Genomic DNA, 19,277 nt, shown 5'->3' on the forward strand with positions numbered 1-19,277 from the left:
GGTGAAATTCACTATAAACTCACAGGAAGATCCACAAGAATTTCTAATGTACTGGAAAACAAAAACATACCTATAAGTGAAATCATCCAGATTTCATACATGTGGAAACATACATGCACTCTCTGCAACAATGTGACATAAGAACAAATACCCAATGAGCGCTTTGTGTATGTATCAATACCTAATTGTGAATCTGTTCCATTTCAGCAACTTGTACAAAATGCAAAACATGGTAGATTATGTACTACCTGCAATTCGGATAATCGCTCCACCTTACTAACACATAGTAAATACATAATACTAATGCTTCTACATTACAGTGCAGATGGTACCAAAAACTACTGCAAGCTGACTGGATTCACACATGGGCAAGTATCACTTGGTAAGAAAACCTTCACAACAATAGGTATAATCTACCACACAGGAGCCACAACCATTGCATGTCACTATACTGCATATATAAAAAAAAAATGTGGATGGTTCGAATGTAATGATAGTACCATTATTCTAAAGCAGAGATTACCTGCAAATCTTACAAACGCTTATTTAATCTTCTGAAAACCAAAATGTATTAACTAAACTGTACTTAAACATTAACTAAACTTCTATTAAATAACTATAAACTGTTCCAATATGTCAACATCTATATAACTGCCCCAAGATTCTGCAACAACTAAACATATAAATGAATACTACTAAATGATATCTAAAAATAGATAGTTAGAATTTGCCAAATGGTATCTAACTGCCCCAAGATTTTACAATAACCAAACAGATAAATCAATACCATTTAATTATAAAAAAAAACTATAAACAGTTAGAATATGCCAACAGGTATCTAACTAGCCCAAGATTCTACAACAACTAAACAGATAAATGAATACCACTAAATTAGATTAAACAAATAGACAGTTAGAATATGCCAACTGGTATCTAACTGCCCCAAAATGTTACAATATCCAAACAGATAAATCAATACTACTTCATTATAACAAAACATATACTGTTAGAATATGCCAACAAGAATCTAACTGTCCCAAGATTCTACAACAACTAAACAGATAAATGAATACCACTAAATTTTATCAAACAAAAAACAGTTAGAATACGCCAACTGGTATCTAACTACCTGAAGATTTTCAATAACCAAACAGATAAATCAATACCACTACATTATAACAAAAAATAGACAGTTAGAATACGCAAACTGGTATCTAACTGCCCCAAAATGTTACAATATGCAAGCAGATATATCAATACCACTTCATTATAACAACAAATAGACTGTTAGAATATGCCAAAAGGTATCTAACTGCTCGAAAAATCAGCAACAACCCAATATATAGAGCATTAGCCAGATACAACAAGTAAAAACTGAAAACAAACAAACAAATAGACTGTAGCATAACAAAAAAAGGTTTTTTTTTTTAATCCAACATGGATTTTTTTTTTCTCCCAGAGACCCAATGATTTTAGCAACAAACACAGAAACTGAGCAAATTGCACAGTACACTGGTTTGTAATCTACTAAATATGAGGGTAAAAAAAAATGTTGATTATTCAATGTTATAAGTCATTACAAAATACCAATACTAACATGATATTTTCTTTTATCACAGAAATGAACAAAAAATACATGTACTCCAGTTACTAAACCAAACAGTAAGTATGTTATAATAAGTACAACCATTACAGCAAATCACACCCCACACCCATAGTGACTTATAACTTTGGTGCTTATAAATTTGGTCTTGTCCATGCACCCAAGACTATATGCCCTTCCCACAACCACCACAGCATATCACACCCATAGTGGCTTATAACTTCGTTGCTTATAAATTTGCTCTTGGGTCCAAACGTTATAAGCCACTATGGTTGTGATATGCTTTCATATGGCCATGCTCCCAAAACTCTATGCCCTGGCCACAACCACAGCAGCATATCATACCCATAGAGTCAAACCTTTTAACTATGCCATATGGGCACTTTTAATGTCCGTGGACATGATGAGTGTTCTTAGAGCAGTTTCAACTTGCCTACGAACAGTACAGACAGGCATAGCGTCCTCAGGACACCCCCATTTTGTTTATTTACGAACATCCCCGGACACATGATGTGTTCTTAGAACACTTTCATCTTGCCAGCGAACAATAAGGACAGCGTCCTCAGGACACCCCCATTTTGTCCATTTACGAACATTTCAGGACACTGCATGTGTTATTAGAACAGTTTCAACTTGCCTGCGAACATAACGGACAGGCATACCGTCCTCAGGACACACCCACTTTGTTTATTTTCGAACATCCCAACCATGTATGTTCTTAGGACACAGTACGGACAGGTATAGCGTATTCACGACACCCCCATTTTGTTTATTTACGAACATCCCAGGACACATGATGTGTTATTAGAACAATTTCAACTTGCCAGAGAACAATACGGACAGGGTCCTCAGGACACACACATTTCATTTATTTACGAATATTTCAGGACACTGCGAGTGTTCTTAGAACAGTTTCAGCTTGCTTCCGAACAATACGTACAGGTGTAGTGTCCTCAGAACACCCCCTTTTCGTTTATTTACAAACATCCCAAGACACTTAAAATGTTCTTAGAACAATTTCAACTTGCTTGCGAACAGTACGGACAGGCATACCGTCCTCAGGACACCCCAATTTTGTTTATTGATGAACATCCACCGTCCTCAGGACACCCCCATTTTGTTTATTGACGAACATCCCAGGACACATGATGTGTTCTTAGAACAGATTCAACTTGCCTGCAAACAAAACGGACAGGCTTACCGTCCTCAGGACACACCCATTTTGTTTATTTTCGAACATTTCAGGACACCCCGTGTGTTCTTAGAACAGTTTCAACTTGCCTACGAACCATACGTACAGGCGTAGTGTTTATTTAGAAAATTTCAGGACATCAGCGTTGTCCACGGACAAAGCAAACACAACAGGGGGGTCTACCACCTAAATAAATATAACATTTAACCCATCTCTTACTCCCCCACCCTCCCCAAACAGTTTTACACACCAACACACTCTACTATAGTATTTCTCACCAGGTTTCACCGCGCTGTCCGCAAACGTTCGCAAATCCAAGATGGTGGGCGTTCCTGAAAATCTGACGCGCTTCATGCTCTTCACCATCCAATCAGTGAACACGTTGCATGTCCGCGGACATGACGCGAGCCGGTTGGCCAATCAGGACACTGTCCGCGGAGCAAACAGGGAAGTGTGTCTGTGGACCGAACATAGATATCACTATTTTTTGTGACCTACTTTTTGGTCATTTAAAAACAAAATACTGGATGGATTTTCAACAAATTTGCAAAAGCATGCTTTCGGGACCAAGCCGCTGCTCCTGGTCCAAATTTGATGAAAATCTGTCCAACGGTTGGGCTGTAGGGGTGAGCAAAGTTTTTCCCCATTCAGTCTATGGGAAAAAAATAAGTTTTGGGACCCCAATATAACTTTGCCCCCCTGCACCAAACCTCACCAAACTTTGCAAAATTCAGAGTGACCCATTTCATTTTTTTGCAAAGTTTGGTGAGGATTCGTCCAGGGAGAGAGAAGTTATAAGCCACCAAGAAACAGCAACTTAACCATAACTACACAGCTACTCAGCTACTACCGTGGCTGTGCAATATATATATATACACATCCATGTAATTGTACTGGTATAACTCAATTTTTCATTTATAATAATGTGCATGCAACCCTGTAATGTAGACACACGAGGTACAAGGCCATCCCTACCCACCTTCTCCTGGAGAGCTGCATACTCAGCCCCCACCATTCTCCCTCCAAGGCCTGGGTGGTGAATGAAGGTCCTTAGTTTATTGATGTTAGAATAACACAGATATACCTCCTTGCCTTCCTGCTGAACCCACACAAGGTTTTTGCCTTCCCCTATGCCCCCTGACACCCAATGCCACCATAAAATCACTGTGTACCTCCACGTTCTGGCTAGAAGAATTATGAGCAGCAAGGCCCCACATGCCACTACCTTTTGATGTACCAGCTATGTGCCCCCCCCTGACCTAATGGTATTCCAGTTCACCCCAACCTCGACTGGTCATGGTGACAGTTATTCACTCTTGTACTAACATACTATGAAAATGTTGCTTACTACATCTAACAAGGTAGAATGATAAAGGTGCCTCTCCCTATGCCCTGATAGGACACCTGGACTCATGATACTGCACCTTCTGCTAACAATGATCTTTATGATGATGTATTGAGAAGAACCAAAGTTATATGCTATTCCATTGGTGATGTTCGATTAACTACTTGTGGGATTTATATGACAGATTGAAGTAGAAGTTAGTAATGAATGTGTATGTGTGGCCACAAGGTCAAACTGTGTAGCCGTGATGTATCAACTCGAACAGCTCGTGACCTGATACTCCAACCCGAGGAGCCCAGCTGACATGAGCACCCTGCGCTGGCACCACGTGGATCTCCGCCAATCATGCAGCATCATCCTTACACCACTGAATCCCCACGTCTTTGTGCGCCCAATAGCTTAGCTCACCAATGACGTGTTTTTGTAATAAATATGAATCTATTTCTATTATCTAGCAGTGCGCTCTCAGAGTTTGCAGAGTCCTCTGCATGCCCTATATTGATTTAGATAAAAGCCTTTTATACTTCACCCACACTTGGTCTTGGTCTCATTCCCTGCTGGGGTGTGTCCATTATTGACTCCCATTGTAGAGTTTTAAATGCCTTTTTGGGGGATGCTCACTTTCAAGTGGTGACCCCGACGTGATTTGTCTTTTTGTCCATTTTGGCAGTAGATTTCCCCGGCCACAGCAGAGACGCACGGCGTGCCCCCTCAAGAGAGCTGCCCGCCTACGGCAACTGGTACGCATAGACGTGCACACTCAGTAGGGCGAGAGGCTACGGTTCCCACTTCACAAAACCCATAGTACTGCTCGCCGGGGGCGGCCTTGAGTGTGGGGCAGCACCGCCTGGACAGACCAGGTCCAGAGGGTCTCGAATCAAGACGGGCACTTGAGTATTAAGTGCGAGCAACTTTAAAAGGAGTGGGATATAGATAATGGTGTATGAGGTCGAGATAAGATAAAGGGGCTCTTCTTAGGGTGAAACAGTTGGTGTTTTCATTATTTCTTTTAATTTCTTTTGCATATGGCCATTAGGATGAGTTAAGGAGATTACAAGGTGAAAAAGGGAAGACAGGAACCTAGCTCTGCAAGGGGGTAGAAGGCAACGCTGCATAGTGCTATCTTGACTAGCACTGGGAATAAGTGAAACAGAAAAGAATATTAGTAAGAGTCTCATATGAAGAGAAGACTCCGTGTATAATTTAGAAAGTGCTTTTTCCTTTTTCATCTTTTCTAAAAATCTATGAGGGGATATTCCTACAATTTAAGGGTTAAAGGGTATGACGGGTTAAAGTAAACGGGATCCTTTGAATGAATTACAGTGAAGGGAGGAAAGGGAGGTATATGTTACATGTTGTATGTAAAACGTTTGTCAAATGAATGTCATGTATTGAATATGTTATGTTCATTTTGTGATTACAATGTTGTGGCAAAGTGATAAAATGGTTGTGTAAGGTTTTGATGAAGATTGGTCATTGTAAGTGTGACCTTCTGAGATTTAGTACACAGGTTATATAAAAGGGATACATTAGTGTTTGAGAACTGCCATCACTAGTAGTGTGCACATAAAGTACACCAATTAAAACAGGGTATCACAGGTGGGTGAGAGCATGGTGGCGGAAACACCCCAGGCCCATATTTGCCAAAATTTACCAGGTTATGCAGAATGTATAACAAAATACCATGACCAATGGGTCACAGAATTAAAAGGGGAAGGGCTACCCCAGGTATGGCCTCAAGGAGGATTGTTTGATAAAAGTGTGATGGACACGGTGGCCACATGCTTGTTTGTGAATTACAAAGGGAAACAATTACAGAATAGAAGAGAGATATTAGACTTGTGCAGGCTATTTGAAGAAGTTCCCCCAATTAAAATAAAGGAACAGAGTGCATCCCCCCAGGCATCAGAAGTTAGTGAAAAAGAGGGCGAAGGAAAGGAAGGGTCATTAGAAGTAACACGATTGTATCCACTTTTTAATAAACCAGTGCCCACTGAGGGATACAGTGACCCAGTGTATGTGTCTAAACCCACCCCTGCAATTGTGCCACAACCCACTGCTCTCCCACCATATGAGTGCCCAAGAACAAGTGGTGAGGTGAGTACAATAGATGTTGAAAAATTCACAGAATATTTAGATTCCAGACTATCAATGGCCGGAAACGAACTGTCTAGGATAGGAAATATATGTGAGCAGAGCGGTTCAGGCAGTTCAAGAATTGAACAAACACAGAGGGTACAGACACCCAACAGGTCTATAGAAGAAGGGTGGAAAAAGAGAGAGATACTATTCAGAATACGGGATGAGGCGACCAGAATAATAGATCTATAACAACACACACCCGAGGGAGAGAGAGAGTGGAAGAAGGAATGTCCACAGGAGGGGCGGAGGAGTTATGGTCTGACATAGAGGAAGAAGAGCTAGAAGGGAGAAGAAAAGGGTACGCAGCAGGAGGGGCGCCAGTGACGTTGGATGAAACAACTTTTGGGAGGGCAATGGAAGAAGAATGCAATGGGTGACTAAGAAGCAGAGTGAGAAGTATGGCAGTAGTGGGAAAGAAAGGGTCAAAGTTGAGTATTGGGAAAGGAACGAAAGGTAAGTTACAACTGCCCTTGATACACAGAGGAGGAGGGAGACCAAATTATAAACCTTGGTCACAGATGGATAAGGCAAACCTGTTGAAATTGTGGCCCCCACTGTCAGGAGGCGCAAGTAAATGGATATAAGCATTTGAGAAGCACACAGCAGGGGTCCCGTTGGCAGTAGGTGATGTTAAAAGTTTGCTGGTATCCGCAGTCGGTGATCAAGCTGACGGGATGTGGGCGAAAGCCGGCTTCCCAGGAATAACATTAGATTGTGACAGACATGATGGTGCTTCTTTTAACACAGTAAGAGCAAGAATTTCGGATGCATTAAGAGACGCCTTCCCAGACACTCCAGATTTACAGTCAGTAATGCAATGTACAATGAATGATGGGGATGATGCTATGATTTTCATTTTGTGGGTGCAAGAGATGTGGAGAGCGGAAACGCGGCCTCGGACCAGTCGACCTCCATATTTTAATTTATAATAAAAAGAGGGCTCCCAAAAGAAGTTCAGAAAGCACTCGACAAAATTGCTGGGATAGATAGAAGCAAAAGGCTGGCCCGAGATACAAAGTATTTTAGTACACCACTGCAAAAGGATCAAAGAAAGGGAGATGGAGATAGCACAGAAAAGGTTGGCAGATGAAGCAAAATTAATACAAACAAAACTGGTGAAGGTCACAGCTGTAGCTGCACTCCCCACAGATAGAGGAGAGGAGGAGGAGGGGTCAGAGCAATACAAGGCAGGATGGCAGGTAATTGGGCAGGAAAGGACCATGAGCAGTGGAATGGACAAGACCAGTACGGAGGGCCATAGTGGCAAGCATCAAGTGCCCGGGGCGGAAGAGGTGGGAACAGAGGGCAAAGAGGTGGTGGTCCAGGGCATGGAGGGTATGGTGGGTATGGAAGCCCGGGCCCAAGAGGGGGACAAGGGAATTGTTGGAATTGTGGGAGATGGGGACATTCTTCAAGAGAGTGTAGAAGCAGACCTATGGGTATCTACCAAAATGGACAGCATTATGGCCATCCTCACCCAGGGAGCCCATATGGGTTCCCAATGGGCGGCAGAGGGGCAGGAGGACAGCAAGATCAGAGATGCCCAGAAGAGCATAGGGTACAGGCACGTAATGTTCAGCAACACCCACAATGCCGCAAGCATATAGTACACACACCGGGAAACACTTTTGGCACGATGGCAAATGGTGCACCTGCACCCTTTGGTGGGGTGGCTGTGGTATCGGGAAATGTTTTGGGCAATGGGAGTACAACAAGACATCCATCATAGGACAGCCCACAGAGAGCACTTGCGTGTCCAGTACTATCAAGGACCCTCGATGCAGCAGAGGAACCATTGGTGGGGGCGGAGATAGGTAACAAACAATTCATTTTTTATGGTAGATTCAGGAGCTGAAAAATCATGCCTATGAGAATGCAGGTTTCCGCTATCTAATCATAAATTGGAAACGCAGGGGCTCTCTGGGGCGGTGGTCAAAGTTCCTTACACAGAAGATTTGGATGTAACACTGGGGGGAAAAACAGTACAAGCACCCCTGCTGTACTATGAAGACTCTCCGATCAACTTGTTGGGGAGGAACCTCCTCAGCAAGCTCAATATGACCATTTCATTTACAGATGGACCCAGAAATGTTCATGCAGGGGTTAAAAACACTAGCACGAGTGGTCCCAGAGCTAAAACGTCAAGAATGGAGGGTAGCCGCAGAGCTTGTTTTTCGCCCTGTAGCACGCCCAGAAATAGTGCCAGGACCAGTGATGTCCTTAGACTTGCAGGCAGTACAGGAATCAGCACAAAGAATAGCAGTTATTGGGATGGACATACATGGGTGCCAGTGGCGCACGGTGTTGTGCATTAATGCAAACATCGCACTGTGAGATTTGTCTGACGAGGACCTCTTCAACCAATTCAGACAGCGATGGTGAAATAATAATGGAAATAGCGATCCCTTGTGATATCTGATACAAACGCGGCAGGTGCCAGTGCAGCTAATGGCAGTGGTAGGAGCGCCTCCGTCCATCTTTGACAATAACATGCAGCTAGTGCCCACTGACCTGTGGACCATGGGTCCACATGATGTAGGTCTGTTACATGAGGTGACACCAGTAAAAATAAAGCTCAAACCTGGGGCACTATTGCCCAGAGTAAAACAGTACATGTGACACGTTCACTGATTGGTTGTGGAACAGCTTGAAGTGCATCAGATTTTTTTGCTGCACATTTTTTGTTCGTGTTTTGGCGGTAACACATATAAAACAAGACACCCTAGCACTTCTTTCACTTATTAAATACTGTTTCGGAAGGTGAGCGTTAATGATGCTGGGATGGGATGCGGAAGCAGGAAGTCAAAAAGTGATGTTTTACTGTGTTAAAATGTATTTAGAATACTATTTCAGTCATACTGGCATCCTACAGTGAAATCTGCACTGTTTGACGGAAACAGGGGTTCTGCACGTGTATGGGAGTAGCGGTTCTCATGAATGGATTCTCATATGTTGTTGCAAAGTGAGAAAGTATTTGCATTCTGAGTGAAGGTCACTTGATGTGCTTTTTTGGTTGCAAGCTCGATAGGCTCACGCATTCCACTAAACCCATAAGCGATCAATTGTTTTTTTGACCTTGAGCAAAAGGGACAATTAAGCCACAATGCAGGGAGTTAAAGTTTGCAAAAAAATACCATTAGATAAGGTTATGTTTTAAAAACGTTTGTAAGGCACATGAAATATCAGTTCACGCAGAATCTTTGGTGCAAATACATTGCTATCTGACTTTATCTAAAACCAATGGAGGCGGTAAATATCATGTAAATTTAATTTTGACAACTCTACACTGGACCAAGTTTAAATTTGTTATTACCAGAACAATAATTTTGATAATATAACTGAAGTATTATCTCTCTGTGCAGTTGTCATTTTTTTTCACTTACGAAGAGTGCAGATTCTCTGCGTTTGCAGGCTATGACTAGACTTACACTTGTTCAACGCTACTATTTCTTCTTTAAAATGTCATGTTTGACCACATTGCTTTGTGTATCACTTTGCACGTTATTTTGGTCTTTTTTGAAATGACGAGATGTCATTTTTTGTTACTTGAACATTAATTTTGGCCTTGTAACTGAAGTAACATCTTTCTGTGTAGGTGTCATTTTTTTTTAAATTCATGGAGAGTGCAGATTCTCGGTGTTTGTAGCCTGTCACTAGATTTCCCATGTTCAACACTAATATTTCCTTAAAATGTCATGTATGACCATTTTGATTTGTGTATTAGTTTCCACATTCTTTTTTTCTGTTTTGAAATTGTTTGCTGAAGGCTGCGTATTGATACGTACTTTCTCTCACATTTTCCGACCAGCTACATCCTGCCTCACTGTGCATGTCATTGATTCCAGATGCTGAGTGATGGCTTCTTTGGACGCCAGATGCAACTGATCGTGACCGGCTGGCTGTCGGTCACAATTTTGTGGGATGATCGCGCCGGGTACCTTTGGTCCGTACGCTGAAGTGGCCATTAGTATCAACATAACATGTTTTATGGTGGTGTAGGCCAAAGGTCATGGCGATGTCTTGGAAATCACTGTGCAAACAAAGCAGTTGCTTTATTGAAAACGCATACTTTGTGTATGGGAAAAGAACAACGTGTGACTCACCATTAACATTTTTGATGACGCACATAGAAACAATGGGCCTCATTACAGGTCAGGCGGTCCGGAACGTTAAACCCGCCGCCACCGTTGTTTCCGGACCGCCTGATCCCGACTCCTGCAGGCGGGAGGTGATGTTCCCGCCAGGTTTGACCTGGCGGGTTTAACACCGCCCGCCTGCAGGCAGACGAGGAAACACCGGCAGCATTACGAGATGCTGCCGGTGTTTCCATGATCCCGATTCCCATTGAGTCCTATAGGACTCAATGGGAATGGGGATTTACACCATTCCACCTCCGTGATTCCCGGAAAACCGGGGTTGTAATGCCCCGGTAATTCTGGGAATCAGGGAGGCGGAATGGTAATACGAGTCTGGCGGTAACCAGGCGGTTTTACCGCTGAATGTGTATGTGTGGCCACAAGGGCAAAATGTTAGTGCAGCCTTGATGTATCAACTCGAAAAGCTTGTGACCTGATACTCCACCCCGACGATCCCAGCTGAAATCATATTTTTTAGTAGCACATGTTACTGCTTTGCAAATCTAGATTGTTAATGGCAAATGTTATTACGTCTATGTCCTTTACTGAGAAATATAAAGTAGATGGAGTGTATACCATTTTTTTAAAAAATATGTTTACATTGTGAAAGGTGGTCCTTAAAGGAATATTTACTTTGTTTAAGGATGGCGTTTCTTTTTCGTTAGAACAGCTCATGAGGAAATTTGCGAATGGAAATGAGGAAAGAGGCACCAAACAGTTATATGGGGGTAGGTGCACTGCCTAACATGTTGTGCGTTTGTTATTTGTAAGGTAGGGGCAGTGTTTCTCATGCTCCTTCATTACAGCAGTGGTGCTTTTTCTTTGGGAAGGAGGGATGGCCTTAGCTGATGTCGTTTTCAGATAACTAGACATTTTGATAAAAGTATGTAATGTGTACTACACTGGTAATGGCTGACTACCAATACGTGATGTAGCTGTGCAAGGGAAATGTTGAAGGTGGACGTTCCTACATCAATATAAAATGTATTTCCACACTGTCCACGAGGCATACATCTTATTGTTAAGTGTGTATGGATTCTCGGACACGTCACTGTGCTGTATGCCAGCATATGGTCATGTGGCATTCTCCGCAAGGTGTGTAATTAAGTCAATTGTTACTTTACATTATGGTTACGTGCCACTACTAAAAACCAATGACCTTTAGCAAAAAAACTGTCCACGAGGCATACATCTTATTGTTAAGTGTGTATGGATTCTCGGACACGTCACTGTGCTGTACGCCAGCATATGGACATGTGGCATTCTCCGCAAGGTGTGTAATTAAGTCAAAAGTTACTTTACATTATGGTTACGTGCCACTACTAAAAACCGATGACCTTTAGCAAAAAAACTTTCTTAAAGGGCCGGTATGGTTAAGAGGCCCTACTAAAAACCTGTGAAATTCAGTAAAAAAAACGTTGTTAAAGGGACGTTATGGTTAAGTTGCACTAATAAAAACCTATGAAATTTAGTAAAAAAACGTTGTTAAAAGGACGTTATGGTTAAAAGTAAAATCTAAAAACCTGTGAAATTCGACGGTTATGGTAAGCTAAGCAACCATAAATTGCAGCACCACCGTGCCCTGCTAACACTAACACCTAGGACATCAATGATGACATCACAAATATCATTGATGACATCACTGATGAATGTGTATGTGTGGCCACAAGGGCAAAATGTTAGTGCAGCCTTGATGTATCAACTCGAAAAGCTTGTGACCTGATACTCCACCCCGACAATCCCTGCTGACCCGAGCACCCCGCGATGGAATTACGTGGATCTCTGTCAATCGTGGAGCATCGCCCTTACACCATCCATAGTAGCAAGTCTCCACCACCCAATCCCCATGACTCTATGCCCCCTATAGCTTACCTCACCAATGACGTGTTTTTGTAATAAATATGAATGTCTTTCTATTATGAGCATAATAGCTACAGACAATATACATGAACCGTATGCATGGAGTACCTATATGTTATGTTATTTGGCATACATATAGTGCCCGATATATCATTGGTATGATCTCAAAGCACTTGTAGGTTGAACGCCCTTGGGGACCTTAGTCCAAGTTTGTCGAGAGAGTAGGGTAGAATACAGTGCTTGGGTGCACTCAATGGGCCTCCTGATGAGTATGCCGGTCTGCTAACAATGGTGCCGGTGAGCTACTGGCACCGTTGTTACCGGACCGCCACACTCTGAGTTCTGCGAGCGGGTGCCTTTCCGGCCGCAAGGTCTGACCTGCCGGGCGGAAAGGCACCCACTCGCAGATCGTGAGGGTAGTAAGTACCCACCTCCCCATTGCCATTGTGTCCTATGGGACTGAAATGGGAATGGGGAGTAATTTTTTCTGGCGCCTGTCTATGCAGAATTAAAGGGACCGCTGGGGCTGTAATGCCATGGTAATTCCCCATTGCTACGCACCAGAAAAAAACACAAACCAGTTTTTACCGGCACGGCTACCATCAGAGTTATAATGAGGCCCTTTATGCGTGCATCCGGTGTGATTTGTGCAATGGTGGCTGCATCTTAACACTAGGTGTAGTGGTAGTGAGAGATCGATCGAATGTGTGCAATCAGGTGGTTGGTCTCCAAGAGTGCATTCTGGCGGCATTAGGCCTGTGTAGGATGTTTATGTTTGCAGCTAGGCCAATTTTTTCGTGGCGTATAGCTGCGTTCTAACAGGTTTTTGAGGTGTTCATGGAGAATTGTTTGTATGTGTGCAGCTAGGCTGAAATTGATCGAGGGGTATAGCTGAACTCTATTGTTTGTTGGTGTAAAGTGGAGAGTGAGCATAGTGGTATGAGAGGTGAGTGTCTGAGTGGATGAAGTACTCTTAGGAGCCCACTGTTGCTGGTTACTTTCTGGGTCTGGATGAGTTGGCAGTGATCGTCCTCATGTTTCGCGGTAGCAGTACTCTGAGGTAGATTCACTGGTTGGACCAGAGTAAGTTATGATTCGCACAATCAGAATGTCATTATTCTTAGGCTCACCACTATGTGTCAGAGAGCCCATTATCTGGGTTCCTGGATGTGGTTTATGGTGGGTTACAGGGTCGGCAGGATACTGGTCATATGTCAGTTTTACTCCCTTCTCCTGGTCTATCTGGAAGAGCTCTAGAGACTGTTCCTTGATATTCTTTTGGACAAGTCTTTAGAAGTCTCTTTAATTCCTCCCAGGGGTTTACACACCACAGAGTTAGAATGTTATGTTAATGTTAATGTTAATGTTAACCCTTTAACTGCCATGGGTATTTCCCCCAAGTGCCAGGGCCTTTTCTGGTGATTTCGGTATGTGGCCATTCAATGGCTTGCAACTTTTTTGTTACATGAGATATCTCGGCCAAATTTGGCTCCTTTTTTCCCACATGTAGGGGGTCATAATGCCACCCAGGAATCCTAGGTTGTTGTAGGGGAGTTAGAGAAAATAAGCAAAAAGGGCGAACATTTTGGGTTTTTTCAAAAAATGCCAATAAAATGATGTACAAAGAAGCCTGTGTTTTTTTTTCCTTGTAAGAGCTAGGAACAAATAGTTTGCTGTGCTGAATTCCCCAACTTCCTGGCTTTTCGAGAACAGGTTGAGTGGAAACGGAAGAACATTATTTTGATGTGGTTATCAACTGTTTTGTAAGAGGTAGGCGATTTTGGCTACTTTTGCCAATTGGTCATGCATGGACGGAATGGGAGAAAAGGGTAGGAAAGCTGAATTGGAGGACAGAAAGGAATATATTTCCGAAACGTAGACAAAATTCCAAGTTTAGGAAGGGGTGATTTGCGTAGGTCAGGCAAACACTAGGTAGGGGAAAATGTCATAGATTGGGGGAAAAGCGGGAAAATGACAGAAAAAAAAGGTATGTGTTGGACATGGTTGGCTTGGTACGGCAATGGCTTCTATGAATTTTGAGAAAAGAAATGCTCCACTACATTCCCCCGAATCTTGCAGTTAGGAAAGCACACATTTTTGTAGTGTTTTACACTTAACCAGTACACCCCATCTTAATATGGAAGTACTGGATGGGGTTAATAGTTTTTCCCCTATGTTCATTTTCGAGAGGGTACCTTAAAGTCCCCCTCTACAAAGTTTCTGGCTGGTGGCAGTGGTTACTACCTTTTATATTTGACCGCAAATATTTCTCTATGGGATTTTCCCATTGTTCGAGGCTACCACTTTATCTGACAGCATCTAACATACCGCCGGTTTATTTTATTATTAACTTTACTGCGGTAGGTTTTATTTGCCGGAACTTTGATAAAACTTCTTTCTCGAGTCTTACTCCATTTTTCTAACCCAGGTCGGGGATCCTTTGTTCGTCCTTTTGGCGGGCTTCTACCAAGAAGCCTTCCTTTCTGCGCCACTGAGTCTGGGGTGGGTCTGTTGTTTGATAGGGGGAGTAGAACCCCTGGACAGAGTTGCCACAGCAACTCAGGTCGCACTCTAACCTGATAGGCTGGAGGGTCTCCCGCCAAGAAGACCACTCCACTGTGTGAGTGACAGCTAGGCTTTATTGTCAAAAGAGAAATTATATCGTGCCTCCTATTGCAATGAATGTATGTATATTGGCCTACGCTTTTAAGCGAAGAAATCCGTGTTGCAAGGTCCTGACCTTAGAATGGATGTAAGCCACCATTTTAGGTCAATCTGCCATTTTAGGTTTGCTTTGTAAAGTCATCCTGTGAGTTAAAATGGTGGACAATGTCATTCCAAAATACAACATGGCCATCTTGACCTCTGCATGTCGCTAATATGTAACTTGCCTGCAGGCCACTTGTTGAAGTCATGAACTGAGACCTTGTCCTTAGTTGACCTGTGTGTAAAAGGATTACTCGTGCAATGAAACTAATCCACAAGTATATGTTAAAACAATGTATTCAAATACTGAACGTAGAACACTTGTTTAACTATATTGTATTAATGTTTGAGAAGACCTGCATGGAAAATCCTAGAATACACAGTTGCAATATGTGCTTGTTGATATATGTATTAAAAGCAAACCAGTTATATGCGGATGTGCAAGACTTGGCATGAACCCTAGATCAGTGATGTATTAGTGGAATATTAACCCGAAGTGGGGCTGGACATTGTGCTCACAAAATATATAAAAACCAATGTATTCTAATGTACAGCGTCTCTCACTGAATACACTGAACCACGCTGGAGTTTGTTGTGTTGCACTGTGGGCCGATAGCTATCTGATTCTTTTTCTTTTGCTCTCTGTAACTGGATTCAGTATAAAATAAAGTACTTTGTATGTTCCTTTGTAACCCGTGTTCGGTGTATTTCCTTTTGGGGTACTCAGCCTCGATATTTTGATTTTGTTTTCACAGTATGAATGGGTCTCTTTCTGCATAAAAGTAAGGTCCTGAGGACTGGAAGAGCAAGACGTCGCCACTGGAACTACGGAACCGAAGGGAAGAGAAGCCAGAGACATCTTCAGCAGCTACACCACCGGTGATGCCCTGCCGGATCATCTCACCACTTTTCTTCCACACGACGAGAGGAGATCTTCAGCGAAGGAGCCTCCTTCCCTTGAGCTGGTGGGGTCAACCAGTTCACCCATTGCATCCTCGGGCCTGCCTTGGTCGACTCGACAGTGCCCTGCACTTGGAGACCGGATAACCAGGCAGCTATCGACCCGGACCACGATTAAAAAGGAGCGTACCTTTTAAACTTCGTTTGGCAGCACCGCGGCTGGTTTCATCCCTGGGTAGTGCAGCGACTCGAACCTTCCTCCACGGCGAGAGCCTCTCTTCCTCTGTTGGACCCCTTGACCTGCAGGAACTACCAGGAACAACCGCCACCGCATGCGCCACTTCTCCACGTTTTAGGTACATTGTTCCGCCAGGCCGCCCTTTCTCCGTGGTAGCCCTAAAGGTATTTTAAATTCTTTAACTACTTGTGGGGTCGGCCGCCCTCTCTCTTAACGTTGTCTTTTGCCTTGCATCTACCTCTTCAAAAGTTTTCTACTAAAGACTTGACTGCAGCTACAAGAACATTTTTTGCTCCTAAACTCTTGGTCCTGTACCACTGACTCTGGCTCAGGCCTATTGACTTTGGCTGATTTTGTTAGATCTGCTCTCACTAGATGAGTTTTCAATGAGAAATGTGTTGATGCACCCAAATCTTCTAAACCCCTCTTCCTTCCTACTGTTTTAACCTGTGGAGTGCCATTTTGCTCAGTTTTCATTCACTTATCTTTTGGTTAAAGTGTTACTGTGCATTACTTGTTCACAAAACTTCAAGTAAGTGTTGCTAGGGGGTGTCTGAAGATATTTTGACTTAACTTGTACTTTCCCTCCCTTTCGTTGAATTGTTAGAGTGCCATTTGTAGTTGGTTTTCACTGTGCCGTTTTGCTGAGTTTTCACTCCACCGCAAACTTGTCTACAATTGAATAGGGAGTTGTATATGCTTTCCTTTTGACTAAACCTAACTTACTTTATTAACTGTGATCTATGTGTTGACTTAGAAGTGTATAAAATAAATATATATTCTCTTTTTAATACAAAACTTTGGTCAGTGTTTCCTTGCTCCATAGTACTGTACTACCTATTGTGTCAACCCTGAATACTGCTCATCTCCCTCTTGAGATAAGTCTGACTGCTCAGCCACAGCTACCAACTAAATCTTTGTGGTCCACACTGATACCAAAGGGGATTTATTGCTCTCACCTGTAGTCCTAATCTGGGGTAGTGCTCCCTAAGGTAACTGCCCTGGATTCTGCCTAACATGCACCTACCTAGGCGCCAACGAGAAAGCCTAAAACACAAGTAACCCCAAGTCTGTTTTCACACCTGAATTTCACACTTTCTCCAGACAAGCACAACATACAGATATCGGCCTCGGGTGTACAAGCCACCAAGGAAAACAGGGAACCCCATGCATTTCCGAAAAGAGGACACCCGTGGGAATCCGCAGAGGTATGATTTGCGCACATCGGCCCAGAATTTATTACCCACACACCTCCGCAAAGGCCGAAATGTGGCTAAAAAACGCATTTTTCACACATTTCACTCGGCTCACCCATTGAAACATGCCGCCAACAACACATGGCCTACCATCCCGCGTTCCCACAGGTATCCCGATCAAAACGGTACCTCACATGTGTGGGTACACCTACCTGAGCGCCAAGGGGAAAGCCTAAAACACAAGTAACCCCAAGTCTGTTTCCACACCTGAATTTGACACTTTCTCCAGACAAGCACAACACACAGGTATGGGCCTCGGGTGTACAAGCCACCAAGGAAAACAGGGAATCCCATGTATTTCCGAAAAGAGGACATCCGTGGGAATCCGCAGAGGTATGATTTGTGCAAATCGGCCCAGAACTCATTACCCAGACACCCCCACAAAGTCCGAAATGTGGGGAAAAAATGCATTTTCCGCACATTTCACTCAGCTCACCCATCGAAACACGCCGCCAGCAACACATGGCCTACCGTCCTGCGTTCCCACAGGTGTTTCCCGATGAAAATGGTACCTCACATGTGTGGGTGCACCTTCCTGGGCACCAAGGGGAAAGCCTAAAACACAGATAACCCCAAGTCTGTTTTCACAACTGAATTTGACAATTTCTCCAGACAAGCACAACATACAGATATGGGCCTCGGGTGTCCAAGCTACCAAGGAAAACAGGGAACCCCATGCATTTCCGAAAAGAGGGCACCCGTGGGAATTCGCAGAGGTATGATTTTCACAAATCGGCCCAGAACTCATTACCCAGACACCCCCGCAAAGTACGAAATGTGGGAAAAAAATGCATTTTCCGCATATTTCACTCGGCTCACCCTTCGAAACACGCCACCAACAACACATGGCCTACCGTCCCGCGTTCCCACAGGTGTCACAATCAAAATGGTACCTCACATGTGTGGGTGCACCGACCTGGGCGCTTAGGGGAAAGCCTAAAACACAGGTAACCCCAAGTCTGTTTCCACACCTGAATTTGACACTTTCTCCAGACAAGCGCAACATACAGATATGGGCTTCGGCTGTCCAAGCCACCAAGGAAAACATGGAACCCCATGCGTTTCCCAAAAGAGGACATCGTGGGAATCCGCAGAGGTATGATTTGCGCAAATCGGCCCAGAATGTATTACCCAGACACCCCCACAAAGTCCGAAATGTGGGGAAAAAACGCATTTTCTGCACATTTCACTCGGCTCACCCATCGAAACACGCTGCCAACAACACATGGCCTACCGTCCTGTGTTCCCACAGGTGTCCCGATGAACACGGTACCTCACAGGTGTGGGTGCACCTACCTGGGCGCTAAGGGGAAAGCCTAAAACACAGGTAACCCCAAGTCTGTTTCCACACCTGAATTTGACACTTTCTCCAGACAAGCACAACATACAGATATGGGCCTCTGATGTCCAAGCCACCAAGGAAAACAGGGAACCCCATGCATTTTCGAAAAGAGGACACCCGTGGGAATCCACAGAGGTATGATTTGCGCACATCGGCCCAGAATGTATTACCCAGACACCCCTGCAAAGTCCGAAATGTGGGAAAAAAACTATTTTCTGCACATTTCACTCGGATCACCCATCGAAACACGCTGCCAACAACACATGGCCTACCGTCCTGTGTTCCCACAGGTGTCTCGATCAAAATGGTACCTCACATGTGTGGGTGCACCTACCGGGGCGCCAAGGAGAAAGCCTAAAACACAGGTAACCCAAGAATGTTTTCACACCTGAATTTGACACTTTCTCCAGACAAGCGCAACATACAGATATGGGCCTCGGGTGTCCAAGCCACCAAGGAAAACAGGGAACCCCATGCATTTCCGAATAGAGGACACCCGTGGGAATCCACAGAGGTATGTTTTGCGCACATCGGCCCAGAATGTATTACCCAGACAC

At 43.7% G+C, this 19,277-nt stretch overlaps 1 protein-coding gene across 1 annotated transcript in view; it reads left to right on the top strand.

Annotated features, from left to right (window-relative positions):
* Positions 1-19,277, top strand: part of LOC138452818 (histone H4-like) — a 37,794-nt gene that overhangs the window by 15,622 nt on the left and 2,895 nt on the right. The window lies entirely within an intron of this gene.

The sequence above is a fragment of the Ambystoma mexicanum genome, chromosome 4p, assembly GCF_040938575.1.
Source record: "Ambystoma mexicanum isolate Mex_15411 chromosome 4p, UKY_AmexF1_1, whole genome shotgun sequence".
Taxonomy (NCBI): Eukaryota; Metazoa; Chordata; class Amphibia; order Caudata; family Ambystomatidae; genus Ambystoma; species Ambystoma mexicanum.